This window comes from Anthonomus grandis, chromosome 9 (assembly GCF_022605725.1).
Source record: "Anthonomus grandis grandis chromosome 9, icAntGran1.3, whole genome shotgun sequence".
NCBI classification, from domain to species: domain Eukaryota; kingdom Metazoa; phylum Arthropoda; class Insecta; order Coleoptera; family Curculionidae; genus Anthonomus; species Anthonomus grandis.
Window position 1 is genome coordinate 15,571,909 of NC_065554.1, and position 22,115 is coordinate 15,594,023.

Here is a 22,115-nt window from a genome sequence, read left to right on the forward strand (position 1 = left end):
GAAAGTATTTGTGGCAATACGGCAGCGATTGAGACGATTTAAAAATATGGAAGCATAGTCAGGATTGGGAAATGAAGAGAGTGGAAAGTAAAGAAAAGTCCATGAGTCAGTGTAGTAATCGATGACGAAGTCGAGAATTAAGAAAAAAATCTATTTGGGTTAAAAGAGTATAGAATTCCTCGTATGTCGATATTTGATTGCCAACAACTCTATAAATGTCACTCTTTCTTTGTTTTACCATAGATTTTATTAGAATATTAAAATGAGGGTCACCTCATTGGATAGTTCGATCACTTATTTATTTGCTTCTTTATAGTTCGTTCCTTGATCCGAATATAAATCAGAGATCCTACCGCGACGAGTTATAAATTGCCTAAAACTTGCCAGGAAAGCTTCCAAAGTCAAATCTAATAACAATTCAAGGTGAAGAGCTTTAGCGGCGCAGCAAGCAAATAAAGAGATATAATCCTTGGTAGTTTTCGCCTTTCTGTGCTTTCCCATAGTAAGTAGAAAAGGTCCTGCATAGTCCTAAGATGTCCTAATCCTAAAAGATGGAACATCTGCCATATTATTATACAATAATAATAATAATAATAACGTTTATTAATTCCAAATACAATTAACAATTCAATAATTACATTGCTGTAAAAGAAATAATAATAATATAATTGTGCGGGATTACATGGCCCAATTTTCAGCATCCTAACAATTACGTAGGGGCTGTTGAAGCCAGGAAGTAAACTTTTTATTTCTTTATTTATTTACTTTTTTATAATTATATATATAAGGATATATTTACAAAATAAAGGAGAAAGAGAGAGAAAACAGTAAGAGAGATCGAAAGAAAAGAAAGCGTAAAAAAGAGAAAAGAAGAGACGACACTATAAATGCAGCGCTACGTCACATAATGTATAATTAAATAGATTACATATTAAAGAAGCATTTTTTTCCAAATTGAATTTCTAAATCAGCTGGCTCACTAATTACTAATTTTATACTTATTTATCAGCTTGGCAGCATTATAGGAAAAAGATAATTTAAAAATTTCCTTATGATGTCTTGGAATGTCAACAAGATATCTTTGTCTTAGGTTTACATGATGTGCTAAAGTTCTTAGTTTAATTTTATTAAAGAGGTAGTGAGGGTGCGATTTTTTAAAATTTTATAATAAAAAGAAACTGAATGTAGCTCTCTACATCTTGCCATATCTAACCATTTTACATCTTTAAGCTATAAGTAATGCTGTTGCGTCTTCATATATCAAAAATATATCTTAGACAGGAGTTTTGAATAACTTGAATTCGACATTTCGATTCATTATCCAGGCATGGGTCATAAATTGAGTCACAAAAGTTAAAGTGAGATAAGACCAAGGATTCGCATAATGTTTTTTTTGTTGTTTGATTTAAATAATGTCTGTGTGAATAAAGCATTTTTGGGGTTCAATAGGCTTTTTTAAATTTTGTAGTGATGTATTCTTTAAATCGTAATTTATGATCTATAATTAGACCCAAGTTATATGGCTGGGGTGCTTGAGGTCTTAGACGAAAACAAGTCACTTTGTTTTTTTTTTCACAGTTTTTTTCGATATTAACAGCCTCTTTTATTACCTTAGGAAGTTTAGAACGTAAAATGGAGGGTTTTATAGGTTAATTTTGAGACCTTTCAAGCAAGAAATCAGGCCCATCCCCCCAAAGTTTGTATTGTAGAAGTTGCGAGGGAGTCAATCCTAGAAACACAATCCGCGAGATTTTCCTTGGTAGGTACATACTTCCCGGAAAATGGAAATAGAATTTATTGAATATGAGCCACTTTGTCAAAATTGATAACCAAGCAAGTACAACTTGCTAATCTGACCAAATATATATATCATCCAAATTAAGCGTATTCCAATAAGATTCTTTGACAAATAACAATACGTCAGAAAGTAAATAAGATGCACATAGCTTGAACCTGAACAAAAAATCTTTTTAAGAGGTTCAACTTGTGATTTTCCAGTAATTGAGTTAATTTTAATATTTTTGTCAGAATCAATGATACAAAATTGTACAACGCAGCCATATCCTACGGTGCTAGCGTCACAAAAATCATAGATTTCAATTTGACAACAGTCTTACGAAAACAAGTTTCTTAAAAGGTTTGCTTTAGAAATTTCTGGAAGTTCGGATTTAAATCGCTGCTAAATTTCAATACTATTATTTTCAGGAATATAATTTTAATCATTGCTTTTGATAGCCAAAGTTGTTCGATGATATGTTGTAGCGCGTAACTCGGTTTAAACCAATTTATTTCTAACCCATGTGAGTCATACCTACTATCCAACCACAAAAAAAAACTACTAAGTCCAGACAAGCAAATTTTGTTTTAAAAGATTCAGAGATTTCGTGGCCGCCAGCTTTTAGACACTGGAGAAGGTAGTGGGAGAAATTTTAATAAGAGCGCCACTTGATTTAAATATTTTACACCAGACCCTGATATATTATGATGGTAATATAAGCCCCCCTGAATCAAGAAAATGATGACCTATATTTATGCTTGTACCTAGATCCTAAAAGCTGAAAATAATTTCGGAAAAACTCAAATAACAATCCATAGGTCCACCAGATTGATATAATCATCCAAGAATTTACATAGTCACTTCCATTTATATAAAAAAAAATAAATTCCACTGAGATATTTAAATTTAGATAATTATTCAAAATGTAATACTGTAGTAATTTCAAATAAATAAAAAATTGATAAAAGAATTAAGAGTTACTTGAGGTATGCTTAAGGCGAGGAATTAGTAAAAAAAAACAAATCCGCACTGAACTACTGTTCAAGGTGAAAATCCAAAACGTGATCACGTGTTGTTTACAAGACGGATATGTTTGGAGCCTAATTCACAATACCTCACTGACCCTAAAATACCTTTTACAAACTCTAGTCAAGTCACATTAATCTAAATAAAACTTTTAAATAGTAAGGTTCGAATTTAAAAGCCTATTAATGTCAACCAACAACTAACATTATGACTAAATAGGTTATTTGTAGCAAATAGCCGATCCCTTACAAGGTGATCCAGGCTCAATGTCAAAATCAATTATGTCGATGCTCGACTCAAATGAAAACCCTCAGGTTAATATTAATAGACTTAGCAAGAACCTCTCAACGTTCTTGTTTTACATAAAAGCAAATAAACCCATAAAATTCAAATTAATAAATCAACCCCCAACCCTAAATCAAACCGTTCAATAAGAGAAAAATTAAATAAAATGTGCAAAAACTTGCGTGTCCTCTAATCTCTTGTGTATTTTGGCTAAGGTAGCTTAACTCGACAGCTCTGGAACCAGTCAGCCACAACCAGGGTAACGACCACATGGGCAAGTCGATTTCAGGCAAGTTCCAATCCAAAATCGCAGAGCCACAGTACAATGCTCAGTCCAGGCTGTGTTGAGGCTCACTTCAGCCGGTTGCCAACAGTGTTGGGATGACCAGAAGAAACCAGAGAATAGGAAGAGACCAGAGAATAGAGGAGAGAATGAGAAAAAGGAGGGGCCTCTAAAATAGAGGACAAAAAAATCAGTAAAATAAACACACAATCAATTCTATGGCAATTACCAACATGTTGCTACATACCTAAGGTGGTGAGCGAGGCCTAGAGTCTCGTTTTGTGGTTAGAAAATTTCAAAATCCCATAAATGGTGTGGGAGCAGCCGACCAAATCCAAAAATATCAGGTCAATCCAAAATCCTCTCGGCTACAACTTCCTACTAGACGTTCATCAAATTAAACCCCAAAACTTGGGAGGAATATTTTTCCATTCAACTGAATTACCGGCAAGATGAACTTAAATTTTCCTTAAAAACCACAAAATGTCGACTGTTCTTTCTGATAACGGGATGGCTACCGGCTGGACAAGGAACTGACAACCGACAGAAAATGACAGGTGACACTAGCAGTGAACCTGTCACTCTCGCTCTTCGACACGATCTGACCCTGCCTCTTGGTGCAAACTACGCGGAGCCTCACTCTATCAAAATAGAAATTCCGCAATACCACAGCAAAATGATACTGCTCGGATACTAAGACATGGAAAACTAACAAAATTTTCCCAATGGGGCTACGAAATTCCAATTTTCCTCTTACGTCGCTCTGCCTGATTTATGACGCTCCGTCATCCGCCAAATGGAAACCAAACTTTAATGGGAAACAGCAAAGCTGCCAAACCTCCACAACAACAAGTGTGTCAATAGTCATTACTGTCAATCACAGTCACTGTCAATCGGCTAGTATGGTTAGAAACCAGATGTCAAGGCTTACTTATATTTACTAAAACTTAACTTGAAGAATTGAAGGGAAATATAGCAAGCAAAACTGGGGAGGCCAATTTCAAATCAATTAGGATACCTTGCCCAACATGATTCCGCTATAGAAGAAAGTATTTGTAAGTTTTCCTACACTAACGGATCACCATCTAAAAGGTCTTATTTACTCCACTCATAGCGCAATCTGTGGCACAACAGCACCCTCTAGAAGTCCCTCCATACCCCAGACATATACCGGCCTCATAGAAACTCTTGACAAACAAATCAAAGGTCAGAAAGTTCCCAACACCAGGTACATGAATAGGGACTAAGGAAACATAATACGACGAACTCCACAGAGGTGTGCTGACAGGATAGGGTAGGTAAATACATTCCTAAAAATAATCAAACCCCAAAAGCCTTAAAAAAATAAATTGTGTTACTATCAAACCCCAAATTCCATTTATAAAACTGTAAATCACACAACCCTTTCAAGCCGATACTAAAACCCATAAACTTTTACCTGAATTTATATGAAATCCCATGTTACATGCTTAGGGCAAAATCTGCATGTAACAATGTGTATTAAGAAAAACAGTTGGGTCTAAAAGCGCACTTCGCTTCGTACACTGCCCGTCAATAGGAGTACATGTGTATACGTCTTTATAAAAATTCCAATGAAGACCCAGAACCTTACTAAAACTGGAACCCTCTAAATCGAAATTTAAAGGTGCCTGAACATCTACACTAGATACCTCAGAAAGGATTGCAGCATGATTAATGCTCCGTTTACGAAGTTTAAACTTTCCAGAGTCTAAGAGAGGGATAAGTTCCGATTGAAGCTTAAAAGCTCTTAATTTGCTCTAGAGACACAAACATCGATATAAACTGCTTCCTGGAGGACTTTGTATTACATGTATTGCGATATTTATACTGTTCCAGGATTGCTAACTCCTTTAAAGTTCTACGTGATAAAAAAGGAGCCGAAGACACTTTAAAGGTTACTCTGTTCAGAGTGTATTCCATAATGCTATCATTTTTAGAGAAGCGCCAAAGAAATTTTTGGTATTTTCTGTGTTCAGGTTTGACAATTTGGCAGTACATTTGTTTGATGTCGCATGTAAATACTATCCCAGTAAATACTAACAGTATCATGCGTCCTGGGTACGTAATTTTTATGGCATTTTTATGTCCATACGTCCATTCTTATAAAAATAACGTATTTGGTATATACTTTTGGATACGTAGTTCAAATGTACTGTAATGTCTCGCGGACATACATACGTAAATGTTTATATAAATACTTAGAAAATGTTTTATCTCTTATGGATTATACAAGAATAAAAAAAAACATGGAATTTTTTGTTAACACACAAAACTATATACTGAAAATATATATATTTTTTTAATATTGTTATTTTTTAATACTTCTAAGTTTTAATTTCAATATTTTTTAATTCAGGCAGATAGAAAAAAAAACATTTGCATGCTTCTTTGCTTTGATACAAAAAGTCAACGAATTTGGTATAAATTAAAAAGGCAAAAACATATTGTATGGCACTAACATATTGTACAAATTTAGTTAATTTACATGTTGATCTGCTCGAAAAGTAATTAGGTATAGGATTTTCAAAACATCTGAAAACTATAGATAATTTGTCATAATAATATCATGGTCGGTCGCAAAAGCAACCCAGTGTCTTCCATTGCCCCCACTGACTGTGAAATAAGTAATTAGCAATAGGAGGGAGTAGACACTGTTGACAGTGTTTAAGACAAACGTCATATGCCAGAACGGACGCCCTTCTTTCAGTCGGCTTGGCAATATTGGTGTCGCAAAGAAAACTGAACACTGTATTTTACAATAGTTGCGAAGAACAAATTATGTTATTTATTTAACGTTTTTTTATTTTGTTCTTTAGACATATACATGTTTTGTTTTATATTTTTATATATTTTTTTATAATCAATATAAGTTCTTTCTAAATTAGTTATTTCTTCTCCCAAATACATTTTACCACACAAAAAAAAGAAAAGACGTGTAAACATACGTCATATTATGTCTAATACAGGACGTAAAATGTCTTAAAAGTACGTACATATGACGTGGAATCTTGCTGAAAATGGGCGTCTTATATATGTCCGTAAGACGTAATACGTCTTTTGGGATAAGTAGTGTGTACGTACATTATGTTGTAGAGTACGTAATAAATCCGTCTTTAGTATGTATCTGTAGTGTTTGAGATATATAATACGTAAGAAATTTAAGCAACATCTTGGAAAGATCCTGAATCCCATTGGAACGTTTTGCACTGGCATGAAATACCCCTCATAGTTTTGTTAATGAACTATTTGACTGTAAAACACAGTAGTGCGGTAAATAAAACGAAGATGATTTGATATTTGATGTAGTATCTCTGAAATATAATCCTTTTCCAAATATTCTTTATTAAAGGTTAAATAAAACAGATGAAGATCTGGTTTCCTATATAACCTATTTCCTACAAAAATAAACCGTCTAAGGGCTTGTGAATAAGTGTCCCCAAAAACTGGTTCTTGGTTACGAAAAGGCAACGCTTCTAGTGCACGTACTTTTAATTTTTGGCAATGCATTTGGCCTGTATTGCGCCAGGTCAGTAAGTTTACCAGGCTGCAAAAAAATATGCGTATTTTCGCGAACAACATATTTTAAATAAAATAGCTAATTATTAAAGAACCATCCTATAATTTCCCAACTTATACTTTCGCAAAAATAATTTAAAAAGATATATTTCATATGAATTAAACTTGGGTTGATATTCAACGGAAGTAAATCATAGAAAGAACGAGGAAATTGTGTTACCATAACTCTTTAGCTAAGCAAAATGTTATGTAGTATTCATTATTTAATATAGTAGTTGGTGCACATTTAAAGCTTTCACGGCAGTTTTTAATTTTTTGAGTTATTTGATGATTTTTGTCAAACCAAATGTAAATTAATTATCTATTCAGAGCTTCTTCCATATAAAAAAAAATAATAAAAGTAATAGTAGTTTTAATGTCAAAAGTTTAAATAAGCTGAATTTGATTATTTATCTTGCAACTTTTAAAGAAATTAGGCCATGTAATAATAGATAACTGGCCCATGTATTGAAAAAAAAATTGAGCATCATTATTCGAACTGACAAATAAGTTAAGAGTACACGTTATTTAAATAATTATTATCCAATGCACCTCCATCTTGACCCGGAAACGCTTAAACTAGACTTTTGATATATTATTAGTAACTAAAACATGTAAAACTGAGGAATACACGTTATTATATTCTGAACATGAAATATTACACTGTCGCTTGTCACGATGGTAATTATTATGCGCTTCATCCATTGTACTACTTTCTTCCTAGATCTCTTTCTTCCTTGGCCATAGGCCATGGCTTAAAAGCAACCATGCCGAGCAATTTTCATCGTTTAATTTTTTTTATTTTGTGTATTTTATGGAGTAGTAAGAAAGTGCCACAACTCTTCTTAATATTTTTACGTATAAATTTATGACCGTTATACTAAAAAGCAGTCAGGGCACGCTCTTCGAAATAAAGATAAAAACGTATTTAAGATAACTGAAATGTTTCAAATGCTAAGGATATTATAAAATCGTCTCGTTTTTCAGCCAATCCAAATATGGTTAACAATTACATCCCATCCTAATAAGTTGCATACTTCCCGTCGCTCCATGAAGCAAACGCAAATCCCAAATATTTACTTATTATGACAACTAACAGTACTAAGGCTCCAGTTATTTTCAATTTACGGTACTGCGATATTTACCGATTAGAATACTCTACACATTTTGCGTGCTCATTCTTTGATAGAGGAAAAATTTTAGGTTGATTTATCTATTTTAATCTAATAACTCCCTGACTATAAATTATTATATTATTTTGTAACGCCTAGTTTATTTGTATTAATAAACAGTTGCTGCCAATTATCTATGAGTGCGAGTAAATTTTTTGGAGAGTTATTGCAAGGCGTAGCTTCACGGATGACAAATTTGGAACATATAGATAGAACCTTTTAATTTCTTTTCTCTGATACCAAGCTATCTTTTAATACAATGCATCAACTTTTTAGCAATCTCTCATTCTTTTCCTTGCTTTTAAACTTTGGCTTAGACAAAAAGAATCTTCGGCAGCTTCAACTCAAGATGTAATAATGTTACGTTGTCTTTTTGGATTCTACTTTAAGTTTTCACTTTTTTTTTCTTGTATCTGTTATATCTATCTGATACCAAATTTTTCTACCTAATTTCTAATACTTCATTTTAAATTTCCTGGATCGGCATGAACTTGGTTAAAACTGGTTATTGCAAAGCGTAGCTTCACGGATGACAAATTTGGAACATACAGATAGAACCTTTTAATTTCTTTTCTCTGATACCAAGCTATCTTTTAATACAATGCATCAACTTTTTAGCAATCTCTCATTCTTTTCCTTGCTTTTAAACTTTGGCTTAGACAAAAAGAATCTTCGGCAGCTTCAACTCAAGATGTAATAATGTTACGTTGTCTTTTTGGATTCTACTTTAAGTTTTCACTTTTTTTTTCTTGTATCTGTTATATCTATCTGATACCAAATTTTTCTACCTAATTTCTAATACTTCATTTTAAATTTCCTAGATCGGCATGAACTTTGATAATTTAAGTTAACGATGATAATTTAAATCATCGAGCGTACCAAAGCAAACAAAACATTTCGAGAAATTTTGGAATCAGCAACATACATTCCCGAATCGATTGCTTTCATGCTGATTATTCCTCGACAAGCAGAACGTCAGAAAATTTGGGACAAGTATGCTGGAAAGCCTAAAGGATACTATAGGTGATCGATCTACATTCTATTCTTGGACAAGTACTCTGAAGAGCTTCAACTAAATTATTAAAGCAACGGGATCTGTTTACCAAAATACAAAATGTTATCTCAGCAAAATGTGCAGAGATTAATGGGGTTGAATTGGACAAGACCATCTCTGTTTTCCAAAAAGTATTGCCAAATGAAATTACTGAAACTACTGAAGAAATAAAATCCGATTTTAAAATGTGGAAACGTATTAGATAAAACTTGGAGCTCTTGATCAGTTTTCAAAACACGTCTACCAGTTAGAGTAGGTTCAAGTGAACAGTCATTTTTAATTTTATAGAGATTAAAGACGCATCTGCGTAAAAAGACTCGAGAATAACAATCTAATGGGTTAGCGTTATTCAATATTCAGCGTGAAATTCCAGTGACTAGTGAACAAATAATGGATATTCTTGTGAAAAAAGACTAGACGTTACTTTGTAAATTGCTACTCAATTGCATCTATTAACTATTTATTGCTTAACGACAGGTTTATCCAGATAATCATTAAATTGTGTTGTGGTTATTGAGTTGACATAGGTTTATACCTTGATTTTAAAATACACTTAAAACTTTTATCATTCTGTCTCGAAGTCTTATTAATTTACTTTGGAGCATCCTACAAAACTATGACTTAAATGGAACGTCAACTGTTTTAGTTTTTGATTCTCCTTTTTTACCACATTGTAATGGTCTGGTTTATTTAGAATGTCATTTAAAATTTGTCATAAAACTAAATCAGGGATTAGATTAAAAATGTAAAGTAATTTCTTGCAGTATAATATATTCATTAAACTCTTGGTAATATTATAATCGTTTTCATTGGTAATTGTTTATTAGTAATCAGAAATAGGCTATATCCTGCTCCGGTGATTTTTCTTGCATATAGTAATTTTTATGAGCCTTGTCCTCCTTTTTTCTTTACTTCTTTGGGTCTAATTATTGTTGTTGATTATTGGTTCATTTTCTCATCTTGCTCTCTGAACATTTCTTATCTGAGAGACCAAATGATAGATCATCTTTAATATTGTGGATATCACGAATCCTTGAAAACCAGCTAAAAATATAGTACTTTTAGAATGGAAAAATTTACCATAGATAGAACTTACCATCACTTGGGTGTGCTCTTTTGTTTCCATTCAAGTAAAGCCTTTTAACTTTCCGCATGTAAACTGTGGTTTTCCACAAAAGGACTTGTTATGTAAAATAAACAGCCATTATGGTCATTATTTATTTTTGGATTTAGAGATTTTTGGTCGTATTCGTATGATTCGTATCGCTGGTACGAATATTTCATCATATGACATGTTGGTACATATCATACTTTTATGATTCGTACCAATGATACGAATCTCATTGTACTATCGACTCATAGGAATCGTAAAAAACTGTTCGTATTCCTATAAATTCGTATCGCACCGAACAGTCTTAGTTCTACCAACTACGTTTAGGTTTATTGGCAATAGCAATTCGTATATATCGTATTTGTGCTACTGGCCTCATGTTATAAAAATATATTTATACAAATGTAGAATATGCCGCATATGAGGGCATATTGTTCATTTATACAATACGTAGGTCACGGCTATTGTATATATCTACGATTTAATTTTAGTACGATTCAAATTACCCAACTCTATTTGAATTGACGGTAGAAGTAACAGGTGACTCATGGATCTCACCTAAGGTCAATTGTCGACGTCGCCGTTTTTCATTTTTCTGTTATGAGTCCATCTCATTTAATGTTTGTTCTGTCATTTGTCTTTTATTTACTTAAGCATTCAATGTGAGGCTTTGGAGGGCAAAAATATTCTAGAACGTTTTTAGTTCGTTGGAGGTTGTAATTGTATTCGCATGTGTCATTAGGATCCTTGGAAATTTAACCCTTTATAGGGGATAAAAGCAGTTTAGTTACATTTAAAATTTCGGCATAGTTGTACTTCTTGTAAAACGTTATCCTATTTTAATAGAGATTATTTATTTTAGGGTTTCAGTTTCAGTTTCAATTTCTGTTTGAGTTTGAGTTTTACTTTCAGTGGGTTATTTTGTTTATCAATGAAAAGGTGAAAATTGCATCAGATATACAAGCGGTAGCTAATTGAATCATTGGCACCAAACGTAACAGTATCTTGTTCTAGACATATTGCGGTGAATTAAATTGATTCAATCTCGATAAAAAATTACACGTCAGCATACATAAAAAAATAACGTTACATAAAATCACTTTACTTTTAAGTAAACTGAAGAAGAATATGACGTAAAGAATATTTTGATAATTTGAGGAACATAATGAGTACTATTACATCCATTCTAAATTATTGTTATTAAAGCAATTGGGCTTTAACAGTAGCAAGGATTCCACATAAAGTTTTAAAACAGGCAACACATAGTACTTTTCCTTGTATTACTGTAAATATAAAAAAATAAGATAAGAGATAAGCAGTCCAAATAGTCTATAGTCTATGTAGATTATTTGAACTACTCGTCCTTTAACTTGTGCTCCGCAATACAAAATAGTCTTTCGTGAGTGGATTATCTTGAATGTTTGAAATGGATTCCCCCCAAAAATATTTTCTAGATCCGTCCCTGAAATAATAATAGTTTATCATCTTATCTAGTCACTAAAAGTAAAACTTTCATTTAGACTCAATCAAAATTTAGACACCTAGTAAATATGTATCACCTCTTATCTTTAAGAATAACTTTTAGTATAAACTACTTGAAAAAGACTTTAATGATAGGTAGTTAAGCATAAGAAAAATGCCTTCAAAAAGGAAACAGTTGAGAAGATGATCACATTCACGGTTATTGTTTATTTGACCAAGGAAATAATAACTAAACGTACATACTCAAAATTAAATCAAACTGAATGGTGACATGATTATTAATTTATATAGTAAATAAATGAGTGCTACCTTCAGGCTGTTAAGCTAACTACCAAAACCTTAACCTAGTCTAGCGTAACATACAGTTTTAGATATTTTCGAATACAATTTCTAACCCAAACTTTATTCTCTTACTATTGAATACTGAAGAAAAATTGAATACCATCTTAACATCTTTAATACTTGAAGTTTATGATAATAGAATCTCCCTCTATATCATAATTCTATATTAGGACTTGTTTAGCTAATCTACACTATTAGTGCTGCTTATAAAGAAGTTAAAATACCACCAGAATACCTCTGTGGTATAAGGATTACGGTTGAATTTCAAAAGTCAAAATCAAAGAAAAGCTGAATTGCACAACCTATTATAAAAATCTGTTGTAGTAAGAAAAAAATTTTATTTTATTTTATTCGAGAAAATGGAACATGAATTTTAAGAGAAAAAAGACTGATATATGCACTCTCACTCTTGAAACCTCATTTTCTTTGCAAAAAATCTTAACTTACTGAAGCACTGATTTAACTTTTCTAAAATTTTGCAACAAGCATTTAAATCGTTAAGAGAAGCTTCCTCATCTAAATTCTTTAGCACATACTGCTATAGCCGTTTCTCAAGCCCGCTTCAAGACATCTTTGAATGGTTAAAGGCTCTCCGAAGTATGCAATTTAAAAGCTCTATTGCAGCCGCATTTTGTAGGAAGGTAAGAAAGATATAATTCCAGTAATTTTGGCAAACTTAAGCCCACCTTATTACTGCTGATATTTATGCTGAATTTCTTGAGTATCCTAAGAACGTTTCGAAAATAATAAAAGGCAGTTCCTACTTCAAATAAAATTTAAAAGAGAAAAATAAAGATAACTACTAACCTAGTTGATTTTATTCCGAAATGCTTGAAATCTCTTCCAGTGGACAAATTATCATGGTTTATCACCAAAGCCACTCTTTAAAGGAATATAAGCAAAAAGGGCATCTTTACCTTTTTATGCAAACTTTGGCTTACTTTATTTTGTTTCGTCCCAAAAATCTAAAGAACGTTCTGAAAATAGCGGTTAGCAGTTTCAATTTTAAATCAATCGCAAGATAGAAAATTCAATATCATGACTACCACTCCTCCTAAAGCCACTCAATATTTTTAAAAAGAATTCTTATTTACGATACATTCGTATTTCTTAGACCTTTAAAAACCTATTTTATAAATAATATTTGATACTTTTAAAGCCTTTCTTTTTTATTCTCATGCCACTTTCAACCTGATTTGAGATATTTAAAAACATTTATATACAGGGTGATTCATTAATATTGCACGAAAATGAAATGCCGGTTTTTTTGGGTTAAATTATGACGAAAAGTTCCTATAAACATATGTCCGAAAGTGCTTCGTTTCCGAGATACAGGGTGTTCAAATTTTCTTAAAAAATCGATTTTTTATTAATATCTAAGAAATGCCTTTGCTGTTTGCAATGTCATTCACACCATTTCTGGATATCTTAATGATGTATCTTTTTGACATATGACAGTTGATTTGTTATTCCAGGGACGTGCCCACGGGGTAAGCGGGTTAGGTTTTTTGTACAAAAAATAGCACCTAGTAGATTTTTTGAACCTCCTGTACATTTTTTGAATGACGCAACTAAAGATGGAATTGTTTCAACTCTTGGGTGTTTTTCGTATCTCCCTCCGTTTCCGATAAAAAAATTAAAAATTGCTTTTTTGCATCCCTCTGTAAAAATACAAGTAAATGCTTTTAAATCACGCGAAAGCAAAGAAATAATTTTCTTCCTAAAATGTAATACTTACCTATTGATAGTGTCGAATATCAAGTACAGCATTAACAACTGCTGATCTAAAAAATACTGCGGAATGTTGAAATTGTAAATACATATTAAACAAAATTTAGTAAATACTATTATCGTTTTAGTTTTTGTCGCATTCTTTTCGTTGCTTTGAAAATGCAATAAATAAAATACCAGTTCATTTAACATTATTAGGTGTGGCTCAGTGATAAGGTGTTGTTTTTTTTCTGTCAAGTAGACAATTTCCTCATTTTTGTCTAAAATGGAGTACACTTATAGTGAAATGTGCGATATGCACTTTGTGTATGGTCTTGCTAATGGTAATTCACAAGAAGCGAGGCGTATTTACGCGGACAAATACCCTAACCGAGTACTTCCTCATAGTCAAATGTTTACTCGCCTCCATCAACGTCTCAGAGAAAGTGGAAGTTTTAAAAAACTTACAGTCGACAATGGACGACCCCGCACAGTTGCAACCGCAGAAGCTGAAGAAGCAGTGCTCCACGAAATCGAGGATAATCCTTCAACGAGTACAAGACAGATTGCTGCAACTGAAAAAAAAAAAAAAACAACTTATGAACCTCATTTACCACAGCAAATCCTTATATGAATATGTGAAAGAGAAAGAATCCCTAGTTATTTATTCAAACTTCATTGGCGGTTTCATTATACTTCATAAGACGAGTGTTTCAAGTATTTAAAAAACGTTTCAAAAACAGCAAAGCTGAAGTTACCAGAGCTTACGAAACTACAAGATCAATAATTAATGACTACAATTATCATCCTTTAACTTCGAAAAATGTTCCTCTATTGTAGTAATATTTTGTTTATGACATGACAACATGACATATCATAAGTACATTTTACCCGAACATTAAATCTTACGAGTTTTAATGTAATGTAATAAATAATAAATAAGGCTAACAAAAATTTAGTAATGTTTTGCCGTTTTACCTTTAAGTACGGTTAGTGACATTTTGATTTCACTTGCTCAACATGATCGCGGTAGTTCATATAAAACCGTCTCGTTAAACCATAGAAATGATTGATCTTTACACTTATAGATTTCATGTTTTATTGCAAGACTGAAATAAAGGAACGGCCGGAACGTGACCTACCGCGAACACCATCTTATCCGAGTTAAAAAATCTTGTGTGGTTTTTTTTTTCTAATGCTACATGAGTTTACAATTCCTGAACGTGTCAAAGGCATATATTTAGATACCGATCTTGCACACTTTCTTTGTCCTTTCGTACTTCTATCGTTGTCTATGGGTTTAAATAGATTGAACGAACCAACCATAAAATAGCATAAAGCGATAAGGAGAAAATCATTGAAATTCGACAGTGATCTATTGTAAAATAGATATTTTAGCTCTTAAGTTATTTGCATGCCTAATTTGAGAACAAGGCTTTTGAAAACGTTTTTATATCATTAACCATGCAGTTCACTACTTATACGTTTATTTTTTAGGTCGAACGGATCTTGGCCTAATTTCCACAATATTTTCTATAGATTCTCATGGTCTTTTAAATTACTGTAATTAAGGTGCCAAAAAGCTGTGGTCGCTCGCGAAAAGATGACCCGCACTTGACCTCCATGATCGTATAATATTAAAACAGGTAAATGGGGCCTACCAAAATATTCTTCGAAAGAGTTTTTTATTCATAAGCCCGGCCCATAAATTTCGGAACTAAATTGGTGATCATTGGTAATGGCATGAGTTTTGGCAATTTTTATATACTGCTTGAGATAAAAAAGGGAAATTGAAAAATTGAGTGACATGAAAAACTTCAAATATAAAATAATGATTTGTGTTTTAATTTTTTTTTAATTATATTTTCTGTCGCTGGTATGGTCATTTTTATTACTAAAGTGTTAGAGATCCTCTGTTTTAATTTATTTTTAAACTATTTCTTTCGCTCTATTTCATTAAATATTTACTTACCCTATTTTTTTAAAATTTCATCTTTTATAAAGTTTTCTATTTTTTCACCTCTAAATAAACTTATGTCGAAATCGTAAACTAATTTATTATAACTCTATTTAAATTGGAGTATGCCAAAATATATTGTGCCCTAAAGAATATTTTATTTGTATGAATAACTTCATTCTATAATTAACGCGAGAATATTTATTCTCGCCCTTCTTTCGGAATAAGTATATGTAACGCCATCTAAAGGCAAGGCTTCAAAGCTTAAATTGAGTCACTGGATCTAAAAAGTGACACCATTCCAATTAATGTGTCTTGTTTACATTTTTATATCATTGCACCATCTAACATTCATGCTTAATTTAAAAAATGTGTGAATTAAAAAGAAAACTGATTGATAGTTTTAAAAAGTGCGTTATAAGCAAACTGCCAAATGAGTACCTGAGGTACCATCTGAAAGTCCAACTTCAAACATAAATTAAGGCCATTAAATCTGAAGAGGTTAATCCATTCAATTAATAAATGTGTCATTTAAACAAATTTAAATTAAAAAGAAAACCGTAATAAAGCTAAATTGATAGTCGTACAAAACCTGCAGTCTAGAACAAGGTGGCGGAATACAGAAGTTTGTTGTGGGAGCTGTTCGGCGACGGGAACAGCTTTAGAAGTATAGATTAGTTACTATTTTGTATCATATACTGTGTTTTTACGATTAGTACTAAATATGTGCATTCGGATATAGTTTTTGATAAACGAATAGCTCAATAGTTAACTTGTGCAAAAATATTCGTTCTCGCCCTTGTTTCGGAATAAGTATACGTAACGCCATCTAAAAACTTGACTTTAAAGCTTGAATTAAGGTCCCTGAATCTACAAAGTTTAATTATTTTAATGGATGTTATCTCGTTTTCATTCTCATATTATGGCGCCATCTAACATATATAAAAAATTATTAATTGAAAAAAACTAATAAATAGTTTTAAATATATCTTATAAGAAGTGTGTAATAAGCAAAATTTCACACATGGAGAGAGGTGTTTTCACCTTAATTTCAAAATGAGTGCCTGGGGGTGCCATCTTAGTAGTAGGGTGTTACTAAATCTAAACAGGTAAACTATTCAATCAAAGGATATTATAGCGCCATCTAAGATTCATGCTCTATTTAAACAAATTTGAGTTAAAAAAACCGTAACAAAACTAAATTAAATGATAGTCGTCTAAAACCTGTAGCCTAGAACAAATGTTAAATAAGCAAAATTTTGCACGAGTACAGAGTTTGTTAGGCAAGCTGTTAGGCAAGGAAAACGGCTTTAAAAGTGTATACTACACATCTCGTGAGAGTTATACTGTTTTGTACGACTGCTACTAAATATGTGCATTTAAATATAGATACTTAATATGTGCTTTTAATAGATTGAATACCTCAATAATTAACTTTTGCGAAAATATTCATGTCTTGATCTTATTTAGGAATGAGTATTTTCAACGCTATCATAAAGTTAGGCTTTTAAATATAAATTAATCCCCGGATCTAAAAAAGGAAAACTATTTAAATGAATGTATCATAATATCTTAATTTGATAAGATATATGTGCCAAAAAGATAAAAATTTAAATTTACTTCATGTTTCTTCTAAATAAGTGAAAAACTCTATTTTTTTTCTCCGTTTTAATAATAATTGATCGTATGCGATAGTATTTTCTAAATTGATAATTATTTAAATAGTAACGTAATGTAAATTACTGATTTATTTTATTTTACTGGGATTGCTGTTCTACGAATGTATGCTATTTACTATTTTCTACGAAACATTTGTTGTACGACTATAAGGAATAGAAAAAAAAATAAAAAGTGATGGTAAATATATAAAATATAGTCTAGAACAAGTATGAACCGAGTAAAATTTAGTGAGAGTAGCAGGGTTTAATGCTTAAGCTGTGGATACTATTTATGTATTTTATACAGTATACTATTTTGTATGGCTTTTACAAATTATGTGCATTAATATAAAAGCTCAATGAGTAATTAGTACGAAAATTTAATTCTCGCTCCTATTTCCAAATGAGTAGTTGTAGCGCCATCTTAAAGTCAGGCTTTAAAATATGAATTAAAGCCGAAAAAATAAAGCATTCAAAATATTTATGAGTAATATTAGGATTACTGGAGTATTGGTAGCCTATTCAAATAAATAAGAAATGAAAAAAATTTAAACAAAACTTAGTTAATAATTTTAAAAAGTATACCTTATATCAAGAGTGTAGTAAGCAAAATTCCACCATTGTAAAAAGGTATTTTTGCCTTGCCTGTTTCAAGACCTGAGAACCTGGAATGCCATCTAAAAGTCATTTTTCAAATCATAAATTCTGGTCATTAAATATGAACAGGTTGAAACATTGAATCAAATAATGGGTTCCGTTTTCTCTTTTATATCGTGGCGTCATCTAAGAGTCATAATATAAAGTATGAATTAAGGTCTCTGGGGTGAGAAAGGTAAACTGTTGAAACAACCAGGACCTAAAAAAATGAAACGGAACTACATTGACAGTCGTACAATAAGTATATGCTACTGGTTTGAGAAACAGACTTTTTTACTCGTGTAGATTATACTTATTTCATACTTGTCATCAGACGTACTATTCATTTCCTCCTTTTAAAATAAAAATTAAAAAAAATCGTTTTTTTATGATAAAAAAATTATATTTAAAAAATTGACGATAAAATGTATATATAAATTTTTCTTTAAATAGAGCTTGGGCCTTATATAAGGCCTCTCTCTCAAGATTGAGGAAAGAAAAGCATAATATATTGTAGCGTTTTATTTTTCTACTCCTTATGTTCAGTAACGCTCCATTGATTTTTCATTAATTTCAATCATTACACTAATAATTTCAGTCAACTTCTGTTATTCATATTTCTTTAAATTAACACTGTCAATGACACATTACTACTGTAACGCATCACTCTCCTGGTTCAATTATCCATGCTTTCTGTTGACGGTCCGTCACTTCTCTAATTGGTCATAATTAATATTTTCTCTGATTGGCTGATATTGACAGCTCAGCTGTGAGGGGGTCGTTACTGATTTAGTCGGTACTGCATCCATTTTTCGACGACTTGCTCTCGTGTTGCAGGTAGGAGCGCACGTAAAACACGAATGAATGGAATTTTGCTCTGTATAAAAATTCTCAGAGATAAGATGACTCGTAAGGTGAACTTCAATAATAAGGTTTGGTCGTTTTTTTTTTGATAACTGTTGACTTTAGGTATAAATGAAAAAAATTAAATGAAAAAAAGGTGCTTTCATTCGAAAAAATGGAGTTGATGGTCGTAATTTATTTTTGAGCAACCCTGTTACATACAAACTTCACGTACAAAAATGTGCAACTTAAAATAAAAATCGACGGGTCCGAGCGTTTTTTTTTTCGAACACACCCCACACTGAATTTTAAATGAATTTAGACATAACTTTTGGGATGCACTGTATATACAGCCAACCATTCCTATTAGGAGACATATTTCCAAATATAAGATCTTTTTTTATCTTCATTTTTTTAAGCAGTATATTCAAAATCTTATAACTACAGGTTTCAAAAGGGCCATAAATTTTTGACATAATAATGACGGTATTTTATGAATGTCTTCGCTAGATTTATGTGACGTGGGTGTAAAAAAGATCGGTTGTTGATCTCAGTCCCTTAAGACACTGTACCTGTTGCAACTTTTGACTAAAGTGATTCTTCGTATGAATCGACTGTGGTGTTTCAATTGTGTACGATTTATACCAAAGTTTTAAGTCATAAGACACTGCAATAAATACAAAAAAATTGAGAATATTTAAAAGTATCAAAAGCAACGTTACTTTTTGAGTATTATTACAAAGAATGTGCATTTTCATTGAATAAATGTAAGTATAAGCTAGTGACGCTGATGAATAAGTTGAAAGTGGACCTTTGCAAAATTTACTTAACTCAATTTAATAAACTAGATATATAGTATAAATGTGTTTTATCCTCATTTTTTTGGAGAGCTTCATGGTATATATGTTGTCAAGTTTTTGAAATTTTGTTACCGTTTTTCAGAAAGCTGTTACTATTTCCACGTTATCTTGTAGTTTCCATTTATCATATTTTTATTTTAACAAAAATTCTGTATACAAAGCAAAATAAAAATACAACATCAAAATCACAGACAAACGAGTGTAATAAATTGATTACACGTGTTTTGCTCTGTACCAGAAAATCATCATACTTCCAGAATCTACCTCCTAAGGTCTAGCTTGGCTCTTGTTTGTCGCCATTCTTAAGTAAGATCTTTATACACTATCTAGAGAGTGAAATAATTAAATATTTTTTTACCCAATACTTTCCTTTTTTTATAAGATACCTGAATTTGATATGTATCATTTGAAATGAAGAAGGAGATCAGTTGAAAGATTTCCTGAATTTTGTTATGAATTCAATACATGCGAATATTATTTTTTACATTAGAGAATATGATTAAAGTAAAATCTGTATTGTTGTGACGAATTCATAATAAGTTACCTATTATATTGGGTATTACGTCACTTATAGCAAAAATCAATTTATAAATTTTTATCTCACACGCTCAACAATTGAAAAGAAGAAGAAAATAGACTTATTCACGTATTTAAAAGAAATATGAACTTAAATCTGTAACGATACCGTTCGATATACTTAATTTAATTTAAGTTCAATAAATTTTAAATGCAATAATTTACTTGAGGTATAATAGATTTTTTATATACCTAGGAGCTGAGGTTCAATCTATTAATCTCTGAGCTCGTTTCTTCTTTTCAATATCCCACCTAACTTTGTTATGAATATTACAATTAAAAAACGATATAAAACAACAAGAAGACCTACTTTTTTTTAAAAATACCTAATTTGAACCAATGTTTCGGTAGTTATATCTACTACCGTTATCAAGGTAATTAAAGTAAAATTAAATTAAATTAAAAATAAAATATACTTATCTTTCAAATTTTCAGCAATGTAGTCTCATCAAAATTTCTTCCTAATTCGAAAATACTTTATATACTTTTTTATATGATTTGACGGTTTATTAATAGTTTGACAAACTATTTTGAAAGATAACAAAAATTTCAAAGGTTGCTTTTTTAAAATTAAAGGGGTGTGATCTTAATGTAAATTAATCATAGAAAATACATGAATATCAAATATTTTAAATCATTAATTAATTTTGAGAATACCCTGATCTACTTCTCTCTTTAGCAAAGGAATCCATGTATTATGAAAATCAACTTAATAATCAACATTTATAATGTTAAATGAAGATAAATGCTTAGCTACTTGTTCGGGTACTTTGGGACTGGAGAAAAAATAGGACCTTTTTTCCATTAGGGGCTTTTGAGTAATTTGAGATAACTGAGTAATTTTATGTGGTGATTATGGTACAGCGTCCATGTAAGTTGCAGGATTATCACGGTTGTTAAGATTGCAATTAGAAAAATGATGGATTCGACAGAAACTTTAAACACCTAGGATATTTCCATAAATATCTTAACTTAGATAAAGACAAGGAAATGGAAATTCTTAAAATTTTTATTTGTGGAATATGAAGGTCTTAGAATTAGAATTTAATGAAAATAATAATAAATCCAAAATGCACTTCAACATTATTAGAAAGCACTTAGTTATGTCATAATTGAAAAATTTTGCTGTTCTTTGCTCGGTGTATTTTTCCAATGATTGGATGTTTGCACACTTGTAAAATGATTTACCAACCCATGATACCGAAAAATTATATAAAAACTATAAAAGGCTATAAGATTAGTCAAAAACCTTAACTTAGGAGAAAATCATGGGGCTTGGCTTATTTTCCATCTAAAGGGAACATCAAAAAAGATAGTCGAGTCGTTAAATATGACAGTTAATATATCATTAACGTCATTAATGTCACATTTTATGCACGTCAAAAATTGGCCAATAAGAATCCGTCGACCAATCTTCATACTTGCATGGATGTGTTTATAACAAAATAGAGTCTACGACGACATCTATCGAGGATACAAGCAACTATTGTTTGTGGAGCTCAATCATTCATATAATTATCATAATAAAACGTGAGCTCTAATCTGGTTCTGAACAAATATCAGGAGAGCACCAATCAATGTAAGCAATTTTTTTTTAATTAGAACATCTCAGTTAGGCTTAAAATATGTTTTCTTCTCAAATGCTTGCCAGCTAACAAGTATCGAGGACGACTGCACAATTTCCAATGTGTTTCTGACCCAATTGCTTGAACTTTTACCCATAAAAAAAAACAATAATTTTTAAATATTAGCGCGCTTCTTGATCCG

The 22,115-nt window shown here is 31.5% G+C and overlaps 1 protein-coding gene across 7 annotated transcripts in view; it reads left to right on the forward strand.

Moving 5' to 3' along the window:
- Positions 1 to 22,115, forward strand: part of LOC126740062 (uncharacterized) — a 313,797-nt gene that overhangs the window by 17,213 nt on the left and 274,469 nt on the right. The window lies entirely within an intron of this gene.